The following is an 8,913-nucleotide window of genomic DNA, read 5'->3' as shown; positions in this document are numbered from 1 at the left end:
ATATTTAATGTTGGCTGATGCTTCTTCAACAAGCTCTATGGGTTTCACTAAGACCTCCAAAAAATTTATGAGGAAGAGTCTGCTTCAGTTTCCCTCCTAGAACCTCAGGTCTGGGTGATACACCCAGAGTAGATAAGAATTTGACACCTGTTCACTGATTGACTGACCTCTGCTTTCTCTATCCATATGCAGGGGTCACGCAGGTAAGTCTCTCTGTCGTTACCTTTAAAAATTTCACAAGCTATTTCAACAGCAATACCCAGCGGTAAGGGGTTTGCTTCCTTTCCCAAAGCACACTGAGACCTAATTATCCTCTCTCATTCTGTTCTATTCTTACATCAGCTGTCTACAGGTGAGTCTACCTAGGATCACTCTCCTATCTCCTGCTGAGGACCTCCATTAGCCAATCCCAAATAGATGCTAAAGGGGACACAGAAGCAGCATGGTGATGTAATTCAAACAGGCAGCCCTCTGGGACAGAGAGAGTTTTGGAGAAGAGTGGAAAGTGGATCAGGAAGGGAAGGTCAAATGGAAGATATCCCACATGCTCTTTATCTGCTTATTTATTGAGTACACACACAGAAACATACACATAAAAATATACTTTGAATATATTCAAAAACTTCAGCAAAAATTGAAGTCAAAGTCTAACAATTTCAAACTTGACACAGTAAGATAATTTGGTTACCAATTAATTCAGCCATGTTCAAGGCACTTGGTAAGCACTGAAAGTAGTACAGATGTGTATAAAGAAAGGTGGCTGTTTTCAAAATGCTTACAGTTAAGTCATAAAATCAGAAAGTGTTTCTTTCTTGGAAAGCAAAGTGTCAAGAATAAGTAACACTTGGACACTAAGACTAAGGCTCAAATGAAAACTGGAGCTCCTAATATCAGTATCCATCTGTATTAGCACTAAGAACATGCCTATTTGTAAACAGTTGAGGCAAATGAGGAGATGAGCACTCTCCTTCAGGCCAATCATGGAGAACAGCTGCTCCAGCAATGCTCCTGAACACTGCACAATGACCACCTGGAGGGCTTGTGGCTCCTGTGGAGAAAATCCTACTCATCTTTAATCTCTTTATTTTCTCCGTCATTTAGCCTCTTCATAAGTTAGAAAAATAAAAAGATATCTCCTGGGTTGTCAACATTTCTCCAAGTCTGGGTGTTAATTCTTTCATGACACTACATGAAATAAAACTCAAGGGTAAAATCAATCTACGTACTTTGCTTGGAAGTTATCCTTGAAGTGGAAAACCACCCCCTGCTGTTCTTTAGTTCTCAGTCTCTGTGTTACTGAGTACTGAGGGAAACAACAAGCAACAATCTCTTCACAAAGCACATTTTAATCATATCACTACATAAGACATATATCTATTAAATGATTGCAAAGAATGCCTTTACATTTAATTCATTGCTCCCCAAGCATCTCATTTAGAGAGATGTTAACTAAATTACCATCCTCCATCCAAGATCAATGGGTAATTTACTGAAACCAGTTTTATATCTTTAAATATAAGTCACATATCATCCTGGTGGTTTTCCAAGGACTAAGGGAGTCTTCCCCCAAAGGTGGCAGAAAAAGCACTCGGATTCTTATATAAGAGGGTCTCAAGGGCAATCACTGTGTTAGAAGAGCAGGTAAGGAAGTGCTAGGGGTAGAACTTAGCACTGTTTTTAGCTAGTTACTCAAATAAGATTGACAAGGAGAAGATCAAGATGGCAAAGTAGGAGGTGGTTGAACTCATTTCTCCCAATAACGATATCACAAATACATCCACATGTGGAGCGATTCTCACTGAAAACGGACCGGAGACTGGAAGAAAGACTCTTATACAGCCAAGGCTGTAAAGAAAGATCCACACAGAGTTAAGTAGGAAGGAAAGAGAATTGATAAGGTTGGGATCTGTACTCCTAGGAGGGGACACAGAAGAGGAAGAGTATTACATAAACTCAGAGATCTACCATGGGGAGTGAGCAGTCACCCACTGGAAAGACAAGTCCCATTAGCTGGTTTAAAAACCAGTGGGAATAACAAGAGGGCTGTAAGAAAACTAGACTCTGCTCAAGAAGAGCATGCACATGCTTGCTTACATGGCTGAGGAAGCATACTGAAGTTGCCTGGGACATTGGCTGGTTGCCCAGGACCACTCCTACATGTACCAGATGACACTGGGCATCCATGCTGGCCCCTTTAACTCTGGCACAGCTCCCCACTAGGGCAAAACCTGCTTTTCCAAAGAGGACATACAATTAGGAGATACAGAACCCGCTAGGACTCAAAACTGCATCTGAATGGAATGAAGGTGGCCATTCCTGGCATTTGCAGAGACAGCAGATCAGAAGCGGTCTGGAGCTCTGGCTGGTGTGCAAGGACCACCCCAGTATATGCCTGGGCCTATGCCAAGTGCCCACTCTGGCTCCTCTTGCTCCAGTGCTGCTCCCCTCTGGGGTGGAAGTACTACTGTTGGGGGGTTGAGGGCGGGAGAGCACACACCTAGAGGGGACAGAACCAGCTCAGACCTTGCCCTCAGGAATTCTATTCAAGTACCTTTGGACCTGACTGAATTCACATACGGAGGAGACGGCCACTGAGCAAAGGCCAAGCCCTGGCTTACAACTTGTTCTGGCCTCTATTTCCTCCATCTCCAACCCCACATCCCACCAAGGTGATGGCTATTAGCAAACCCTGGGGGAAGACAGGATCCATGCTCACTTCAGATACTGCTCTCCTGTGGAAGCCACTAGGCACCTGTAGAATGTTTGTGGGTGTCCCCACACAAGGGTATGTTTCAAGATTGAGATAGGTAACTATTTCACCTAATTTCATAGAGACAGAGAAAATTATGCAAAAATGAGAAGATAGAAATTTGTTTCAAATGAAAGAACATGAAATAAACATAAAACACCTAATGAAACAGAAATAAGTCACAAAATAAAGAGTTCAAAGCATTAGTAACAAGAAGCCAAATTGAACTAGAGAAAATAATAAATGGAATGAAAATTTTAATAAGGAGCTAGAAAAAAAAAAGGACCAGTCAGAGCTAAAGAATATAATGAAAGTTAAAAACATGCTAGAATTAACAGAAAACTAGGTAATAAAGAAGAACACATAAGTGATCTGGAAGATAGAATAATAGAAATCACCCAATCAGCAGAGCAAAAAGAAAATCAAATAAAAAATGAGAACAGTTTAAGGAACCTCTGAGACAAAAATCAAACATATTAACACTCACAGTAAAGGGGACCCAGAAAGTGAAGAGAGAGAGAAAGGCAGCAAAAATGTATTCAATGAAATTAGGGCTGTAAAGAAGGAAACAGATATCCCAGCGTAGGAAACAAAGAGAGTTCCAAACAAGATGAACCCTAAGAGATCCACACCAAGACATATAATTAAAATGGTAAAAGTTACAGATGAAGAGAGAATTTGAAAGGCAGGGAGAGAAAACAAAGTCACATACAAAGAAATGCCCATAAGGCTATCAGCTGATTTTTTTAGCAGAAGCTTTGTGGGCCAGAAGGGAGTCTGTAATACAGTTAAAGCGCTGAAAGGGAAAAAACCTATAACTTAGGATAATCTACCCAGAAAGACTATCATTCATATTGAAGGAGAGATAAAGAACTTACCAAACTAGCAAAAACTAAATGAGTTACTCAGTACTAAACTGATCCTAAAAGAAATGTTAAAGTGTCTTCTCTAGGTGGAAAATAAAAATCTGCAATGATAAATAAGAATTCATAGGAAAGGAAAAAAAATCCCACTAGTAAAGGGGAATATATAGTAAAGATTGTGGATCAACAACTTATATAAGCTAGGACAATGAATAAAAGACAAAATGTTAAAGCAACTGTAACTACAATAAACGGTAAAGGGGTAAACATGAAGATGTAAAAAATGATATTAAAACAAAATGTGGGGAAGGAGAATAAAGATCTTTTAGAATGTGTTTGAACTTAAGTGACTATCAGCTTAAAACAAGTATATATATATATATATATACATACACACACACACACATATAGGTGAACATATATGAACCCGTTGGTAACCAAAAGTCCAGTGCCTACAATAGATACGCAAAAACTAGAGAGAAAGGAACACAAGCATTCCACACACACACACACACACACACACACACACACACACACACACGGTCAAACCACAAGGGAAGAAATTAACAGAAGAAAAGAACAGAGAAGAAATACAAAAACAACCAGCACAAGTAACAAAATGGCAGTAAGTACATACCTATCAATAATAACTTGAAGTATCAATGGACTTAATGCTCCAACTGAAAGATTTCAGGTGGCTGATTGGATTAAAAAAACAGACTCATTTATATGCTGCTTACAAGAGACTCACTTCAGCTAAAGACACACTCAGACTGAAAGTGAGGGGATGAAAAAAAGATATTTCATGAAAATTGAAATGATAAGAAAACTGGGTAACAATATTTGTATCAAAGTAGACTTTAAAAGAAAGCCTATAAGAAACTACAGAGAAGGGCATTATATAACGATAAAGGGATGAATACAAGAAGAGGCTGTAACATTTGTTAACGTATGTGCACCTAATAAAGGAGCATTTAAATATATAAAACAAGTATCAAGAGATATAAAGGTAGAAACTGATATTAATACAGTATTATAATGGGACTTTACACTCCACTTACATCAATGGACAGATCAGACAGGAAAAAAAAATACAGAAACTATGGTTAAACACACTGTAGACCAGTTGGACTTAATACCTATCTCAATACACATTCCATACAAAAACAGCCAAATATACATTCTTTTCAAGTGCACATGGAAGTTCTCCAGGATAGATCATATACCAGCCCCCAAACAAGCGCTGACAAATTTAATAGAACAGAAACTATACCAAGCATTTTTTTTTTTTGCTGATCACAGTGCTATGACACACAAAAAATCAATTACAGGAAGAAAAATGAGAAAAACACACACACATGGAAACTAAATAGCATGCTATTAAAAAATGGGTGACTGAGGAAATCAGAAAATACCTCAAGACAAATGAAAATAAAAACATAACTTTCTAAAACCAAGACTCAGCAAAAGGAGTTCCAAGAGGAAAGTTTATAGCATTAGAAGCCTTCCTCAAGAAACAAAAATTTCAAATAAACAACCTAACCTACCATCTAAAGGAATTAGAAAAGAAACATGTACAAAGCTGTAGTCAGTAGAATAAATGAAATAATAAAGAGCAGAGAGGAAAAAAAATAAGAGATCATTAAAAAATGGAAAAAATTCAATGAAACTAAGAACTGCTTTTTTGAAAAGATAAAAAAAAAATTGATAAAACTTTAGCCAGGCTCACCAAAAGAGAGGACCTAAATAAACAAAATAAGAAATGAAAGAGGATAAATAACAACTGATATCACAGAGATACAAAAAAATCATAAGAGAATACTATGAACAGTAATATGCCAACAAATTGGACAACTTAGAAGAAATGGACACATTTCTAGGAACATACACCCTGCCAATACTGAATCAAAAAGAAACAATTTTCACAGACCAATAAACAGAAGTGAAATTGAATTTGTCATATAAAAACTCCCAGCAAACAAAAGTCCAGGACTGGAAAGCTTGACATGGGAATTCTAACAAAGATATCCTTCTTAAACTATTTTTAAAAAAATTGAAGAGAGCAGAACACTCCAAAATTCATTCTACAAGGCCACAATTACCCTGATAAAAAAAAAAACAGACACAGACATTACAAAAAAGGAAAATTACAGACCAATATCTCTGATGAATATAGATGCAACGATATCCAACATAATATTAGCAAACTGAATTTAACAATAAATAAAAGACACATACAACATGATCAAGTGGGATTTATTCAAGGGATGCAAGGATGATTCAATATCCTCAAACCAATGTGATACAACATATTAACAAAAGGAAAGAACAAAAATTACATGATCATCTCAATAAATGCAGAAAATCATTTACAAAATTCAACATCCATTCATTATAAAAACTCAAATCAAAATGGGTTTAGAGGGGACATATCTCAACATAATAAAGGCCATTTATGACAAATGCATAGCTAATATACTCAATGGTGAAAAACTGGGAGCTTTTCCTCTAAGATCAGGAACAGAAAAAGCATGCATACTCTCACCACTTCTTTTTAACATAATATTGGAAGTTCTAGCCACAACAATTGACAATAAAAAGAAATAAAAGGCATCTAAACTGGAAAGGAAGAAAAAAGTCACTATTTGCAGAAGGCATGATACTATTAACAGAAAACTGTGACTCTCCACCAAAAAAACTATTAGAACTAATAAATAAGTTCAGTAATATTGCAGGATACAAGATTAATATACAGATATCTGTTCCTTTTCTATACGTTAATAATGAACTATCAGAAAATGAAATCAAGAAAACAATCCCATTTAAAATTGCATCAAAAAGAATAAAGCTAGAATTAAACTTAACCAAGGAGGTAAAAGACTCTGAAACTATATAACATTGACGAAGGAAATTGAAGATAAAACAAGTAAATGAAAAGATACCCCATGTTCGTGGGTTAGAAGAATTAATATTGTTAGAATGTCCAGACTAAGCAAAACCACTTACAGATTTCATGCAATCCTTACCAAAATACCCATGACATTTTTCAGAGAACCAGAACAAATAATCCTAAAATTCACAAGGAATCACAAAAGGCCCTGAATAGCCATAGAAATCCTGAGGAAAAAGAATAAAGCTGGTGGTATCACACTCCCTGACTTCAGACTACACTACAAAGGTACAGTCATCAAAACAGTATGGTACTAGCACAAAAACAGACATAGATCAATGGAATAGAATAAAGAGCCCAGAAATAAACCCATGCACGTGTGATCAATTAACCTATGACAATGAAGGAAAGAACATACAATGGGGAAAAGACAGTCTCTTCAATAAGTGGCATTGGGAAAACTAGACAGCTACATTTAAAACAGTGAGATTAGAACATTCCCTCACATTATATACAAAAATAAACCCAAAATTGTTTAAAGACCTATATGTACAGCCTAAATACATAAAAGTCCTAGAAGAGAACATAGGCAGAACACTCTTTGACATATTTTGTAGCAAGATTTTTTGGATCTGTTTCCTAAGCAAAGGAAATGAAAGCAGAAATAAACAAATGACACCTAATTAAACTTAAAAGCTTTTGCACAGCAAAGGAAATCATTGACAAAATGAAAAGACAACCTACTGACTGAGAGAAAATATTTGCAAATAATATGACCAGTATATCCTAAACATATAATTAACTCATACAACTCAATATCAAGAAGACAAGCAATCCAATTAAAAAATGGATACCTGGATAGACTTTTTTATTTTTATGAAGAAGACATACAGATGACCAACAGGCACACAAAAAGATGCTCAACATCACTCATCGGAGAAATGCAAATTAAAACCACAATGTTATATTACCCTCATATCTGTCAGAATGGCTATCTTCAAAAAGACAACCAATCACAAATGTTGGTAAAGATGTAGAGAAAAGAGAACACTTCCACACTGTTGGTTGGACTGTAAATTGGTACCTTCACTGTGGAAAAACAATATGGAGTTTCCTCAGAAAACTAAAAATAGAACCATCATATGATCCAGCATTTCTGCTCCTGGGTATATATCTTAAAAAGTGACTTTAAAAGACACATGCTCCCCAATGTTCATAGCAGCATTATTTACAATAGCCAATCATAGAAGCAATCTAAGTGTCCATCAGCAGATTAATGGACAAAGAAACGTGCTGTATAGAAATACAATGGATACTCAGCCATAAAAAGAATAAAATTTTGCTATTTGGAAAAACATGGATGGACTTGGAGGGCATTTTGCATAATTAAATAAGCCAGACAGAGAAAGATAAATACTGTATGTTATCATTTACATGTGGAATCTAAAAAATAAAACAAACTAGTAAATATAACAAAAAAGAAACACACAGATGCAGAGAACAAACCAGTGGTTACTAGTGGGAGAGGGAATTGGGGAAGGGCATGATAGGCATAGGGAATTAAGAGGTACAAATTACTATGTATAAAGTAAATAAGCTCCAAAGACATATTGTATAGCACAGGGAAAACAGCCAATATATTATAACAACTTTCAAGTAAGTATAAGCTATAAAAATATTGAATCACTAGGTTGTATACCTGAAACTAATAAGTATTGTAAATCAACTGTACTTCAATAAAAGAAAAAAAAGATTAACAACTTCAAATAATTAAAAATATAAGATTGACATTAGGTTAATCGTCATATTGAAGAATGGTGGTCGGTGGCTGATAGAGATGAGAGTGGGATGGGGAAAATGTCTTCCCAAGCCCAGTTCTCATGTAACTATTACCAGTCTGTAGAGCTATACTGAGGTGAGGGGAATAAAAAGATCTCTTATTACTGTTTTTTTGTCAAATATTTTCCTTTCACGAGGTAAAAAAATTAGATGAATACATTTTATAACAGAGTCAGACCCTCACCTAAGACTATGAATAAAGAGGAGTATGCTGGGCCAAAACGGAGTAAGAGGGATCAGATTCAGCACTGGGCTTTAAGCAGCCCAGGGTAATGAACACTGAGAGGGGAAACAAATAATGTTTCAAGTCCTAAAATTATTCCTACCTTACTTCCTAGAACCTCCAGATTGTACCTCAGGGGGAAAATATATATATTGTATACATATATATATATAAATGTGTATATATATATACACACACATATATATACTGAGCCCAACAGTCTACTATGGTGAGAAGATAGAGCTGGGATTCCCAGGAAGTAAAGCAGCTACACTTAAAGAGGGCAAAGTCAGAAAGGGGATATTGCTACACAAAGAGAGCTCCCTAAATCTACAGAGGGTACCCCTGG

The sequence above is a fragment of the Camelus dromedarius genome, chromosome 5 (assembly GCF_036321535.1).
Source record: "Camelus dromedarius isolate mCamDro1 chromosome 5, mCamDro1.pat, whole genome shotgun sequence".
NCBI classification, from domain to species: Eukaryota; Metazoa; Chordata; class Mammalia; order Artiodactyla; family Camelidae; genus Camelus; species Camelus dromedarius.
Note: the sequence above shows the minus strand (reverse complement) of the source record.